This window comes from Anastrepha obliqua, chromosome 2 (assembly GCF_027943255.1).
Source record: "Anastrepha obliqua isolate idAnaObli1 chromosome 2, idAnaObli1_1.0, whole genome shotgun sequence".
NCBI lineage: Eukaryota > Metazoa > Arthropoda > Insecta > Diptera > Tephritidae > Anastrepha > Anastrepha obliqua.
Genome location: NC_072893.1, coordinates 123,957,599 through 123,973,682, shown reverse-complemented (window position 1 = coordinate 123,973,682; position 16,084 = coordinate 123,957,599). Strand labels below are relative to the sequence as shown.

The window sequence follows — 16,084 nt, the reverse complement described above, 5'->3', positions numbered from 1 at the left end:
TATTTGGAAGTGAAAAAGATGACAAAGGTAATGCCGGGAGGTGTGAATAAAATACTTCCACTTTTTCTCGCAGAGAGCGGGTATGACTTCTTTCTTCACAAAAAAAAAGAACAGTTGAAGGTGAGATTACATAGCTTGAGAGAGTAGCAATGTGCGTTAAGTGGATATCTAGAGAAAATTTTGCAAGCAATCCTGGCAGCATACGGAAGGCTTATAAAGCAAAGGAGGCTAAATTTTTTTCAGAAAACTATTTTTCTAAAAGGAGTCCCTAACAAGGAGGTCTCACAAACAACAGCTTAAGACGCTGGAACTTGTTATAGTCGGCGGTATGGAAGCTCTTTAGCTCGTACAAGTCGTAAAATAGAAGAAATGGAGCAAACAGTAAGTGGAATGAGCGATCATGAAATGCCATAGGTTTCACTATGTAAAATAAATTTACAAAGACATCTTTGAATGGCCGTTGATCCCAAGAAAAACAACCTTAGTAGAACAGAACCAAAACCCTAAAGCTATTCGGTTTCTTCTAGAAACGGAAAATCTCATTAGGGTCACAGAAGAAGAAGTGAGACAGTAGCGATTCTCAATGACGAAATGAGCATATGAAAGAAAAAGTTGGTGGAATGCGACGCAGTTGGTGATAGAGAGGCACAAAAATTAATAAAAATATGGAAAAGATGGAAATTATGGAAATTATGGACCTTGACAGGTGGTAATTTTCATACTGAGCTTACGATAAATAAATTTTTAATGATCCAGTTGAGATATTAAATGGAGTTCGCAGATGGAGGAGACTAATTAAGATGACAATTTCTCAAAACTACTTTTTTAATGAATGTGGAATAAAAGAGTTGTTGTTGTTGTAGTAGCAGTACTAAACCTTGTCAGTGCAATGTAAATCACCGGTCGTCTTCGTCTAACTCACCAAACGGTAGGCCTAGGAAACTCGCTGCTTCGACAGGTTGGGTCCAGATGGAGAGGTTTGTTAGCTAAATGGGTTTGATGGGGCATGTGAAAAGGTGGTTATTATATATTAGTGCGGGGCGCCTTCACTTGCTAGACATATGCTTAGTATATCAGGGTCAATTCTGGATAGGTAGGAGTTTAACCAGCTACAGTATCCAGAACGCAATTGTGATATGGTTACGTGGCCCTTTCGGGGTAGCTGGACCTCTTTATCTGCTATGGTGCTGGTGATTGGGCTTCGAATACGCCATTGGGGGTTCGAGAGCTTAAGAAGGTGGTAAGAATCTCTTACTGAATGTCGTTTAAGTTCTGTCTAAACACTGCCCTCTCCAGTAGTTGTTGATTCGTTTTGTCCTGGATCTCGTTGGTGTAGTTGAAGAGGGAAAGGGGGTCGGCTCTGGTTCAAGCAGGTGTCCGCATGGGTGAAACCTGCGGAAGCACGCTAGCAAAAACTGTTTGCTGAGCAGTTTGTTGTGCTCCTTTAGTGGAAGCATCTGTGCCTCGTTATGTAGGTGTTGTAGAGAGCGAATGAGTGAATTCTTCTTAAAATAACCCATCTGAGCCAAGATACATAGAAATATCTTTATCTTTATATCTACACAAATTTACGACAGACAACGTACGTTTTCTACTCATATCCAGGAGAAGTTTCAAAGATATTTCGCGCACAACAATTGCTACAATTTAAGAGGCAACAATAATAAGGGCGAAGAACTGCGAAATTGTTCAATCGGTTCCACAGTTTGTGTGCGTATATGAATCTATGAATGTATGCATGCATAAGTAGACAGGCAGAACCACAGAAGTAATTGCCTGTTTAGAAATATATGCCGCTACAAAGCACACAATTGCAACACACACCGCCCAACAATAAAAACAACAGAAGTTGTTAGTTAGTTGCGCTAAATAGGCAGAGTACGCGACTGTGTGAGGTCACACAAATGCATGTAAACCTTATAAAATTTCAAGGACTTTGAATGACAAATTTTCCAAACAATCGCCAAGCGTAATATTAATGATGCAAGGACAAGCTGAGAGGTGGGGAGTGTGAGCATCAGTGAGAGACTGGGAGAGAGAAAGAGAGAGCGCGAAAGAATGGGAAGGGCAGAAAGCAGTGGAGGGTGTTTGTTAGGCAGTGCTAGTGCTGGGTATATTTGGCAGAAAATGTAAACGCGATAGGAGACCGGAATGGAGGAGGCAGAGAAGCAGCAGGGAGAGGACTAAAGGCAGAAGAGACCTAAATGTATGTGAGTAAGGTGGCGAGAAATGAAATAATATGCATTCCCTAGTGAATAGTGGATAGTGGGAGCATGTGAGGTGAAAAATGGGGCGCAGAATCTAGCAAAGTATTTGCTTTCCCAGCTCACGCACATTCATGCCATGTAGAATAAATAAATAAATACAAACAATTGTTAGGTGCGTTGGTATGTACCCCCTTCAACATATAAATTAATATAACGCCTTTGACAGCAAATTAATTTTATCGCTTATCTATCTGTAGTCTTCCTGTTTCCGTATGGTTGAGTTAGGCAAGTGAGAGGTGTGCGCAAATATAATATTTGCAAAGTGGGTGGAAATGGGAATATGAAAGCGTGAAATTGGAAAATTATTTGAATAAGATGCAGAATTAAGATAATTTTTGCATAAGAAATGTTCTGTGATTTATGAATGTTTCATGGATGCTATGAGCTAACTCGAAGCCCCTATGAAGAAATAAAGGGAAAATTAATTCAGATCCGTAAAGTTTGTTTATGCATTATGCATTTAAAAATATATACAAATTTGCTTGTGAATAACGAAAACAGCTAATTTAGCTTCGTACTTACAGCGACCGTCGTCCACTGTGTTGAGTGGTGTGGCTATTAAAACAATCCCTCCTCTTCTTCTGAGGAGACACCCTTCCCGGGAGTATTTTCTGCATTATTTCGGGAGGACCCAGGCCGGCATCCATAATGGACCAATTCTATTTACCCACGGCTGGATCTACCATATTTGTAGCCGACTTCTATGCTATAGGCTATTATTTTGCCATTTGATAGAATTTAAGACGGAGGAGTGAGTTAATGTCTTTGTGTTTATTACAGAAAGCATTAGGTAATTGTGACTGTCTTCAGCAGGGTATAAACCTTTATTGATCTAAAAATTGTCGAAGAACGTTGATAAAATTCTAATAAAAATGCTATTGGAGGCATGCACATCCTTTTGTAATTCAAAAAGTTCTAATAACGACTTTTATTTTAGAGCTGCGGAACGGTTATTCAGATTTAGATGCGGCGTCATACCTGGTGGATCACTGTATATTCTCTCCATACAACCACTTATACATAAGACTAAATCTGATATTACCAGGATTCTCTCACCAGTTTAGAGCATTTCAATCTTCTGTGAGAAGGCCTGATTCCAGACACTAATCATTTTGGAATAACCTAAAGTATTTTTTGATATATTGATTATTCTTTCTACTCTTCTAGTATATTCTGAAAAAAAAAATGGCTTGGTGTTTAAATTGAATACTAAAAATAGACTAAACAAATTTTTCACTTGTGCTAAAACTTATAATTTGTACTAAAAATTTTGTACTATTGATTTAGTAGAAACTTCGAAGAAGCTGGTACTAAATATTTGGTTCAAATAAATGCAACACTAAAATATAGTATTAAAAATGCAGTACTAAAAACTTTTAGAATGAAATTTGGTACTAAAAATTTAGTACAAACAGGCAACACGAAAATATATTACGAAAAAGTTTGTACTAAAATTTATTACCAAATATTTGGTAAAATAAATGCAACACTGAAGTATAGTACTAAAAATATTTGGCTAAAAGTTCAGTACTCAATAATTTCTCCTACAAATTTAGTACAAAAACATTTTTAAGAAAAATGAAATGTTGTGTTATGCAGAACTAAAATTTACAACACTAAAAATTTGGTACTAAAAGTTGTGGTCTAAATTTGTTTACTACATATTTAGTAAAAAATGCAACACTAAAATATAGTACTAAAATAGGTTAGACTAAAATATTATACTTAAAATGCAGTACTAAAAAATTTAAGACTAAAATTTGGTACTAAATGCAGCACTAAAATATGGTACTAAAAATTTGGCACTGAAATGTGGTACTAAACATTTAGTACAAAAAATGCAGTACTAAAATATGGTACTAAATATTTTGGAATAAAAGTTTAGTATTCAATAACTTATCCTAAAAACTTAGTATCAAAATATTTGTACCAAAATGCAATACTGAGTAATTTAGTACTAAGATTTTAGTATTCAATAATTTACCCAAAAAATTTGGTACTTAAATATTTGTACCAAAAATACAGTACTGAGCAATATAGTACTAAAACATTGTATTAAAAATTTAGTACTAAAACACAGTTCTAACTAATGCAGTGCTTAAGATTAAGTACTAAATTTCGTTAACTTAATATTATGTATACAAAATTTAGTACTAAAACTCAGTACTAAAAATTCAGTGCCTAAGGTTTAGTAGTAGAAATTTTTTATGCTAATAATTTTGTACTAAAAATTTAGTATTTAAAAATTTTATGGAAAATTTAGTGTGGTTTCTTAATTTTTTGGGGAGAGAATCCTAGCCATTACTCTTTCTCATAAGCATCTATGTATGTAAGTATATAGCGCATATTAAGTGAAACAAAAAATTCTGATTATCTCATGATTTAAAGATGACATTACGCTTAAAAATGCTTAGCTGTTATAGCATTCCATAATGGAGGAAAGAAAAGCGGAAGTTCTATACCATGCAACTAATCTAGAATCGAATGCATTAGAGAAGCGATGATTCTAGTGAACCAATTCTGTTGATATGGACGTCTAGTATGAGACACGCTCTGGTAGGCTAGTCCTCGAAGATATCGATAAAGTCATGGAAATCGTAGAGTCGTACCAGAATGTGAGCACTTATTCCATTGCCCAAGAGGAGTAGCCAAAACTAATAACTTCATGGTCGAAACAAAGAGAAAAGAGGTACAGAGCTCTTTATTTTGCTTTACGTGAAGGTTGGTCTATTGAATGCAAAAAACAAAACAAAAAAAAAATCATCAAAGACAAGGCCACATTGTCGAATTGCTGCATGTGCCTTCTTCGGTATAAGCAAGAAACATATATATTTTTTTTAATTTCGCTACATATTTTGAAACTTAATACCTAACTTTTTCAGCAAAAATGTTATGTAATCGTAAAATACTTTCAACCACATACACTTATGCATAGAGCTATTACACACTCAACTGCCGATCATTGCTTATCACTTCCAATACCATTTAATAAATACTCAAATAAAAAGTAAATACAAATTCAGTAACGAAAAGTGTTTTATTTCTATGGCTTCCATTGTTTACCACGGCCTTTGTAGCATTCCAGAAGCGATAAAAAATTGTATGCTTAATATGAATCACAAAAAATACCTGAAAATTTGTGCTGTGAAGCACAGAGTTATGTAGCAATTCATGACTACACATAATTGCTCGTTTGCTGGAAAAACCTCATAACGCAAAAAAATAAAATAAAACTATTTTAGCTAAATATGCAGAAATGACCGCTAGCGTTTCCTCCTTGGTAAGTACGAAATTCAGAGCGGTATCTAACATATTAACCCTACCTCAATACAAGAAAATATGTATTAATTTCTTCTTAGGGAGGAATAATAAATTACAGATTTGGAATCGTTTTATTAGAATTTAAACATTTTTATTTAGAAAATTTTTTTTAAAAATGTATATACAAAAAAAAAGGCAAATTTGCATATATAAATCTGGTTAGTACGGCAAGAGCTACACGTCTAATTGGGTCCTAAAATTCTTCAGTTATTCGCAGATCATCAAGGGTAAATGTAATTTGGAAAGCAAAAGCATTGCCAATGAACGGGAGCGAAAAAAATATTTACATATATAGATGATCTGGGGTTCTGTTCTCGTTCTGTGTAAACGTTAAGGGAGAAAAAGTTTTAATTTTTGCTTTGACCGACACTTTTCACTCAGTCTTTTCACAATCGATTATTTTGCGATTCTCGTTTGTGCCAAGATAAAAGTGTTCTGTTTCCACTGTAACTTTGAAACTTTTGCAAGTATGATTCAAATTTCAAAACAAAAATGTCAAGCGAGAGTAAAATTAAAGAAAATTTGTCGTGCATAATTATTTGGCTTGATTTGTAGCAAAGAGTTCGTGATTGGGAAAGATAAGATAATAAATTGAAAATAATTTAATATTTATAGAACTTTGGTGAGAGTGCTGAGACGCTCTCTTCACGATGGATAAAACTCTTTGAAATGACACCAAAATGATGAGATTTATTTAGAAGGCTTTGAGGGACCTGCATTAAATGTTAGTTCCGCTTTTTTTCTTTGGGAAGAAATTTTACTCTTAAATATTAATTATACATAGATGCATACAGTGGCACCCAGTCCAAATGATCCACTGCTCTCTTTTTCAATATTTCCTATATGTTTCGTGTATAATTTTTTTTCGTCAATTGCTTATAAAAGTAGACTTCATTCTTCAACAAATATTATATGGTATTTGTTATCTTAATTCACAACTTTGTGCACGTTAAAAAGAACCCTAAAATTTTCATCCAATTATTCAATTTTTCAATAAAAATTCTTAGAAACTTTTCGGGCTGCAAAACTATGTAGCTACGTAACTATACTCGCAATTGTACGCTTGCTACGGACTTCCTTCTCCATTTTTTTCACATACAAATTTGCAGTGCAAAGAACATTTTCATATGAAAATAGTTTGACAGTTATTTTCACTTTAACATGCAACAAGAAACGATTGTGAAATCAAAAAGTGAAAAAATCTCGTTTCATTCCCCTTTATTATTTTCATGTGAAAACATTTTGTCATTTCTTTTGATTTTTGCACGGAACGTGAATCGAAAGTGTAATAAAAACGGGAACACCTTTTCATTTCATGTTTACACAAAATGAGAATTGACCCCTCGGCATGCCACAATCTGCATGACGGAAGCAGCAACTACGAGTCCCTCTTAAATTCTTATTGAAATTGCCAAGCCTGTTAACTTTAACCTCTCGAAAATTTGCTCGCTACTTTTGATAGATGCCACAGAATTCACATCCCTGATTTCGGGACTAAGATTAAAGGATACACCTTCGCCAATTTTACAGATAAACTGTCAAAAACCTTGCATTAACATCCGAGTTTGATTAGATAGATTTACTTCAAAATTCCAATATCAACTCAGCGCACTAATTTAAGCCGAGTGAGATCATATTAAATAGAGCTGATATTTTTTCAGCTATCGCAAAAGAGTCCTCAAAGCCACATGCACAACTTCGCGATCCCCCAGTATTTTCTCTAGCAAAATATAAGAAATCCAAGTAATGACTTGGACTTTGGCAAGCTGGTTCTAATGGAATGGATGGGTCTAATAAAGAAGATGCTGAGACTAAAGCCTGAACTGAGAAATTTAAAGTTTCACCTCTTCTCTCAGGATTCATAAACATTTATGTACCGGCCGTATTCAACATTTCTTCCTCCCCCTGTCCAACAATACAAACAGCTGCTATCGAAAATCACGATGGAATGAGAAACGTGCACATATGAATGAAATATTTTTAGGCGTTCAAACGTAGCGAAATAATTTCTAAGAAATTTAAGTAAAGGAAGAAAAAAATCATAAAAATGAAAAAGGGACTAAAAATACAAAACCTAATATTCTGCAAATCAAGACAAAATGTGGAAGAAACTCAAAGACAAACACAAAACAAGAGCAAACATTGGCAATGGTGCTGATGAAGACGACAAATACGCGACTACAAGATAGTCAAATGAGTAATAAAAAAAATGTACTCGTAGAGGTTAGCAAACATAAGCGAGTTGAGAGCAAGAAGGAGGGCATCGAGAAGAGAGCCGTGTGAGGGCAAACAAAGGATTGGAAGTCAGAGCAGGGAAGGAAGTTGCAGTGGCGTGAAATGAAGTAGGCGCTGGGGTAAAATGTGAATAATGATAAGAGCAGGTGTTGCGGGTGCCTGGAAGGCAGAGTAAGGTAAGTGTAGGGAGTTGCGAGTAGCGAAAGCCAAGCAGAAGTTTAGGAAGCAAATGGAGATGCGGGTGAAAGCTGAGAGCACAGGGAGGGACGACGGTGCAGAAAAGCAGTAAGTGACGGAGCTGCGGGTAATAAAAGCAGTTTGTGCCAGGTGAGCGGTGATAGAAGGTAGCAAAAAAGAAAAGGACACAGTAATCAAGATGAAAGAGGCAGAGGGCAGTGCACCAAAGTAAAGGGAAGTAGCGGTGAGCGGTGGCCAGAAAAAGAATGCAGGAATACAAATAATTGCAGGAAGAAAATAATGCAAATACAGAGAATAGGGAATAGAGAGAACAAAATAAAAAAAAAATTGCGCAATTACTGAAAAAAGCAAGAAACAAAGTTTAAAGTTGGGCCAATTAAAGAATGGTAAAAAAAACTTAACTGAAAAAAACCAAATAAATAAGATAAAGTAAAATAAAATAAAATAAAATAAAATAAAATAAAATAAAATAAAATAAAATAAAATAAAATAAACTGAAATAAAATAAAATAAAATAAAATAAACTGAAATAAAATAAAATAAAACAAAATAAAATGAATCAAAATTGAAAAATATTAACCAAAGCGAATAAATGACACAAAATAAAATAAAAAGTAAAATCAGCCGAAAGCCTCTATAGGTGCGTTTCTTCTCTATGACATAAACAAAATTTATTTAGATTGAAGTAAATTAAATTAAAAATAATTCTAAGCATAAAGTAACAAAAGAGCTCAAAGTGAAAAAAATATAGAAAACTGAAAATTATAAAAGATTACAAAATTATTTAAGGAAAAAAAATAAATTAAAGCAAATGAAGCAAAATAAAACAAGAGGAAAAAATAAAATGCGAATAAAATTAAATTCAAAAAACTTAAAATAGGTTAAAACTAAACTGATATAAATTAAAATAAAATAATTAGCAATATTAAACGGTTAAATGAAATTAAAAAAAAAAAATTATTGTAAATATAAAAAATTTAAAATTCCAAAAATTGAATTAAATCCAAAGAAAAAAATTCAATTATAAAAAATTAAAAATTTAAATCAAGAAAAAATAAATAAAATTAAATAAATAGAAATGAAAAAACGAAACAAATAAAATAAGAGGAAAAAATGAAACATGATTAAGTAAAATTAAAGAAAGAAAAAAATTAAATTTATAAAATTAAACTAAAACAAATTAACATACTTATGTTATTAATATAAATAAAGATATAAAAAAATTAAAAAAAAAACATTTAGTTGAAAACAAAATTAACTAAGATTGAAGGGCATAAAATACAGCAAAAAGGAGAAAAAGAACTCACAGTAAAAAAATTATAAAAAAAAATTTTGTTTAATTTAAAAATTATACCAAGAAAACACAAATAAGATTAAATAAACAGAAATGAAAAAACGAAACAAAATGACATAAGAAGAAAAAATAAAACATGATTAAGTAAAATTAAGAAAATAAAAAAATTAGAAAGTAAATTTATAAAATTAAACTAAAACAAATTAAAATACTTACCTTATTAATATAATTAAAAATATATAATTATAAAAAAAATATAAAATTTAGTTAAAAATAAAATTAATTAAAAGTAAAATTTGAAATTGAAAAAAAACAAACAAATAATAAATTACAAATTAAAAACAAAAAAATTATATCAAGAAAACATAAATAAAATAATAATATAAATAATAAAAGATACAATATTAAAACGAAATTTAATAAAAGTAAAGTAAACTAAATTCGAATAAAATAAATAAATGGAATTATAGAAATTTTAATACAAAATTTAGTTAAGCAAAATAAAATAATAAAAAACTTAATAAATGGTAGTTCGGGAGTAGACTCGTAATCATTTTGCAAAGAGCAGAGTAGAGAAAAAATGGAACACCAAATTTTAATATCAAAATTGATAAGAAATTCAAAAACCAAAATGTCGATTGTCTTAATCACTATTGATTCATGATTTTCTCTCATAAAGGCTTTGATGAAAGTTTGAGAAAATGAGTACAAAGTTTAAAACTTTACGTTATATGGTTGTTGTTGTAGTGTGAATTACATTTATAATAAAAAAATCATAATGGAGTGTTTATAATTTTGCAACGACGTGCAGATGAAAAGTAAACCTAGAGCTACGAATTAATAGGGGTAAGGGCGAAAATATGAATTAAAACTAGACTGAGAAAAGACGACTGAAAAACAAAAAACAAAATATGTAAAAAAAACCTCTTTATTATAATTCTTCCGAAACGTTTAGAATTTAAATTCCCGACACTCACCTCAAGATAAACATCACTGTCCGGATTGAAGGTGTCATTCACCCGCTGAAAGGTATAATTCACATGTGGAATTGAGTGCAAAATGCGCACCAATATGCTGGGCTGCTCCATTTTGCTGCAAAAATTGTATTTGTGTATTGCTGTTTATGCTACTACGATTACTTTTGTTGTTGTTTTGTGACAATTATTACTAGCTAATCAGTATTTACTTGACATTCGGTTACAATTTCATTATAATTTATGCGTTTAAATGGCAAAAAGCTGCAACACATTTTACGTGCAATGCTTGTCTACTTTTTGGCGTACACAAACAAAAATATAAAAATAATTGAAAAAACACTTTTTATTTAAATTTTTGACGTCACAGTAATTTACGCACTCATTCAGTAAGTGAGAGTGGCGAGAGCGCGCAAGCGAATTGTGCACAGTTGGCTCATATGGCGCGTCATTCGCACGATGATTGGAAGAGCACGAGCGTTGAAAAACGTGCTGCTGCGTTATTTATGACTTTTTTAATAGAATTTATTTTGGCTAGCGCCGTCACTTTTCTCGCTCTTCTGCTTTTTTCTTTGCTTCTGCTTAAATCGCAGCAGACTTTTGGGCGCTTAAGCGTGTGCGTATATGCACACACTTTTTTTTTGTTTGCACGAATTTCGTTTCAATACAGCAAGTCTGATACGTTTAATTTTTTTGGTATTTTTTTGTTTAATAATTTTGCGGCGGCATTCAAGGCGCTTGGGAAATTTAATGATTTTCGCACTTTTACACAAACTAATCTACGAATCTTGCTTTAAATTAAAGAACTTCTTGCACTTTCGCATTCAGCTTTCCAGCGTTTTAGGTGTTGTGGAATGATTCGCTACTTTTCGCACGCACACAGTCACAAACTATTAATATTTCAGATATACTTCGCTGATTAACACGACTTGACGCTACTACTTTATTGAATGGCGCACTGTACAATTTTTTTGCTCGCTTTTTCGCATTTCACAATTGGATCATACTTTTATTCGCAATCACTTGCCCGTTACAATGTTTCCGCATTTGTTTTAACAAATTAATTACTCTCCGCTTTCTAGTCAAAATTTCTTTATACCTATCTAAAGCCTTGCATACTTTTGTGCGTTGCAAAACCTTTATAATTAGCTATTCAATGAAAATTTCTTTTCTAAACTGGTTTTCGTGCTGCAGCTATCTGCCAGCTCACAGCCTTCGCGTTGATTTGCTTTGCTAAAATTTCTTTACTTCTCGTTTTATATAATACTCAGCATACTTTTGCCCGTATACGCGCATTCACGCACTCAGTGACCAGCTATAGTTTAGCACACTTTTAGGCGTTAACCTGCCGTTGTCGCAGCCGCTCAGCTGTTTTGTATTCGATAGGTTTGCTTTTACGCTAAATTGTCGAATATAGCATACTTGCAGGCGCTAAACGTAACTGGCATGTGTTTCGGGCACACTTAAACGCATTAAAGGATAGATTTAGGCACTGCACATCTATTCACGTGACACACAAATCACAGCACCCACAAACACACGCTCACTTGCTAAGTATGTGAGGAATTTGAAGTATGTCGCCGTCAACTTTCGCTGCTGCGTTTTTTTGGTTTAATTTCATATGGTCGCTTATGTGAAAATTTATTTTTTGTGCCCTGTCTCTCCAGCAACCAGCGTTATGGAGTAACGCGATGTTGAGGCTGGTGGTCTATGCCTATGCGGTAGCTAGACGAGTGTCGCGGTCAACGCCGCTGTACCGCACACTTTCCAACTATTTGTTGTTGGTATTTGCTTAGTTGCTGCTGCGACGCACAGCATCCTTGCTTATCCAGTCGACTGCGGTGCTGCTTGGCTGGCTAAATACGAGCTGATATCTGCTGAGTTCCACACGTTCCACGCGCGTCGCTGTCAGCGTCACAGCCTTCTTTCCTATCGGTCGCCGTCACTTGGGAGGACTCGCCGCCGCCTCGTACGCGCGCACTCGTTTCTCGTTTCTGTGCTAAATTTTCACTTTCGTTTTCACACCCAAAAATATTTTTTTTTCTGTTTTTGCTGATAGCCCACCTACTTACGTTTTGCACAGATTTTTCGCGTTCAACGATTTCGAATAAGAATTTTCTTAAATTTTTAAGTTATTCTACAAAAGCAACATCAGCTATCAGTTTTAGAATTTCTATTTGCCAACGCTTCACAAAGCTGTTTTTCGCGTCACATCGTTTTTAATTTGCATCCGCTTTTTCTCCCGTTGACAGCTTCCTTCGCTGTGCTGCTCAGTTCTGTCTGTGGCTCGACGTTCGCAAGGCTTGTCAGGCGGAAAAGTCAGGAAAAACGAGCCTTGCTGCAGTTACGCTCGCCTCTCTTGCGCAGCTATGTATGACTAGTGCTTGCTTTGAATTTCGCTCTCAGCTGTCAAATCAGGGTGCTCAAATTCACCACAGTGCTCAAACGCTTTTGCTAGTCAATACTTCAATATTAATCGCTCAAACGGGCTGGAATAGCAATCCATGCGCACTATTCTCTCGGGTAATATAAATCTTCCTCTCTCTCTTTCGCTTGCCTCCGTTGCACAAGCTGACAGTTGGGGTGTTGACACTTTGGCTTATTGACAGCTCACTGCCTGTGGAGCATGGTGAATATGGCGAAGAGGGTGTTGCCAATAGATTTTAAAGTAATCATTGAGTTAGATGAGCTGCAATTAGAAATTTGTATAATTTAGAAGATTTCACGATTTTTTAAAGAAGAGTTTTGAAACAAAAAAAATTAGTAAATGATACAAATTCTTAGAATGTCTGAGCACTGAAAAATTCTCGATATTGATGAGGGCGGTACCTTTTTTATTTTTTAATAGATATCAGCTCTTACAGCGAGTGAAATCACAAGTGACTTGAATCATTAAATTTGGTTCTGAATATTTAAGTTATTTGTAAGCAAAATTGCACAAAGTAAGACCAAATTTCTTCTAGCATACACTATAAAATAACATTTAAATGCCGATAAAACTCTGGTTAAAATTGGCTGAGTCGTTTTGGAGATTGGTCTGCAAAAATAGACAGACAGACATTCGAAACAAAAAAAAACATGCAAATAAAAAAATCGCTCACATGGAGAATAACTTTTAAAATTACATACAGACACCTCAAATGTATTTATTCGTTTTAGTACACATGTACATAAGCATGTATGTAAGACTACGACTTTTGGCTTTACTTTTGTCTTTCCTTTTTAGTTTTATAGCCTGTCCGAATTTGTCGTTAACAGAAACCTTAACGGGAAAGAACATCTGCCAAAATTCCTATTTCACAGAGTTGTATGTCTGGAATATTTTGCAACACACTACTAATTTGGGCAAACCTTGAAATATGAAAAAAAACAAGAAAAAATTCTACGATAATTCTAAGAAAGTAAAATTATTTTCGCGTGCATAGAATAGAAAAACAAATAAAGGGTGGTCAGAAAGGTCATAACAAAATTTAGCAAGTTAAATAGAACAATTAAAACTATTTAAAAAAATTTTAAGAAAATAAAAAATTAATTAAATTAAGTTAAAAAATTAAATAAGTAAGAACGCAAAGCTAATAAAATTAAATTAAATTAAGTAAATAAGCTAATAATAAATAGTGAAACGTTGGAAACAATAAAACAAAATAAAATTTAATTAAATAAAAGAAATTCAAAAATTAAATAAAAAAAAAAAATAATTAAAAGTAAAACAAAAAAAGAGGTTGTCTGCAAAGTCGGTTTACTGACGATAGTTTAACGTGATAACGTCATAAGAAAATACTGATTGAATGGTTGCATTTTTCAAAAGAAAATTTTAATTTTATTTGTTTGATACATATTTTGTATGGATATAGAGAATGAGTTAACATTAACATAACATATACTTTAACATAACATAACATAACATAACATAACACAACATAACATAACATAACATAACATGACATAACACAACACAACACAACACAACACAACACAACACAACATAACATAACATAACATAACATAACATAACATAACATAATATAACATAACATAACATAACATAACATAACATAACATAACATAACATAACATAACATAACATAACATAACATAACATAACATAACATAACATAACATAACATAACATAACATAACATAACATAACATAACATAACATAACATAACATAACATAACATAACATAACATAACATAACATAACATAACATAACATAACATAACATAACATAACATAACATAACATAACATAACATAACATAACATAACATAACAAATTACCCCGTATTAAAGCACTTATCAACAGCTTTCATTTGATACCCATATTGTACATACACAACCAAAGGTTACCCGGGTCCACGTTTTGACCTATATCTCGAGACCCCAGTCACGGAGCAGATAGAAATAGTCTGAACTAAAGCATTCACCAACAGCTTCCATTTGATACCCATATTGTACATACACATCCGAAGGTTACCCGGGTCAACGTTTTGACCTATATCTCGAGACCCTATCTACCAATAGGTATTCAAACTATACGGAAATCATCTTCAATACCTACTTAACAATGTGTGTAAGTTTGGTTTAATTCGGTTCAAAGACACGGCGGGTCCACGTTTTGGCATATATTTCGAGACCCTAGTCATCAATAGGTATGAAAATTACCCCGTATTAAAACACTTATCAACAGCTTTCATTTGATATCCATATTGTACAAACACATTCTAGGGTCCACGTTTTGGTCTCTATCTCGAGACCCTAGTCACGGAACGGATAGAAATACTCTGAACTAAAGCTTTCACCAACAGCTTCCATTTGATACCCATATTGTACATACACATCCGAAGGTTACCCGGGTCCACGTTTTGACCTATATCTCGAGACCATATCTACCAATATGTACCCAAACAATACGGAAATCATCTTCAATACCTACTTAACAATGTGTGTAAGTTTGGTTTAATTCGGTGCAAAGACACGGCGGGTCCACGTTTTGGCATATATTTCCAGACCCTAGTCATCAATAGGTATGAAAATTACCCCGTATTAAAGCACTTATCAACAGCTTTCATTTGATACCCATATTGTACATACACATCCGAAGGTTACCCGGGTCAACGTTTTGACCTATATCTCGAGACCCCAGTCACGGAGCAGATAGAAATAGTCTGAACTAAAGCATTCACCAACAGCTTCCATTTGATACCCATATTGTACATACACATCCGAAGGTTACCCGGGTCAACGTTTTGACCTATATCTCGAGACCCTATCTACCAATAGGTATTCAAACTATACGGAAATCATCTTCAATACCTCCTTAACAATGTGTGTAAGTTTGGTTTAATTCGGTGCAAAGACACGGCGGGTCCACGTTTTGGCATATATTTCCAGACCCTAGTCATCAATAGGTAAGAAAATTACCCCCTATTAAAGCACTTATCAACAGCTTTCATTTGATATCCATATTGTACAAACACATTCTAGGGTCCACGTTTTGGTCTCTATCTCGAGACCCTAGTCACGGAGCGGATGGAAATACTCTGAACTAAAGCTTTCACCAACAGCTTCCATTTGATACCCATATTGTACATACACATCCGAAGGTTACCCGGGTCAACGTTTTGACCTATATCTCGAGACCCTATCTACCAATAGGTATTCAAACTATACGGAAATCATCTTCAATACCTACTTAACAATGTGTGTAAGTTTGGTTTAATTCGGTGCAAAGACACGGCGGGTCCACGTTTTGGCATATATTTCCAGACCCTAGTCATCAATAGGTATGAAA

The 16,084-nt window shown here is 33.7% G+C and overlaps 1 long non-coding RNA gene across 1 annotated transcript in view; it reads right to left on the bottom strand.

Moving 5' to 3' along the window:
* Positions 1-16,084, bottom strand: part of LOC129239571 (uncharacterized) — a 53,770-nt gene that overhangs the window by 23,554 nt on the left and 14,132 nt on the right. Inside the window, exon 2 of the long non-coding RNA XR_008581862.1 lies at positions 10,293-12,978. This is a non-coding gene — a long non-coding RNA (uncharacterized LOC129239571). The remainder of the gene's footprint in view (positions 1-10,292; positions 12,979-16,084) is intronic.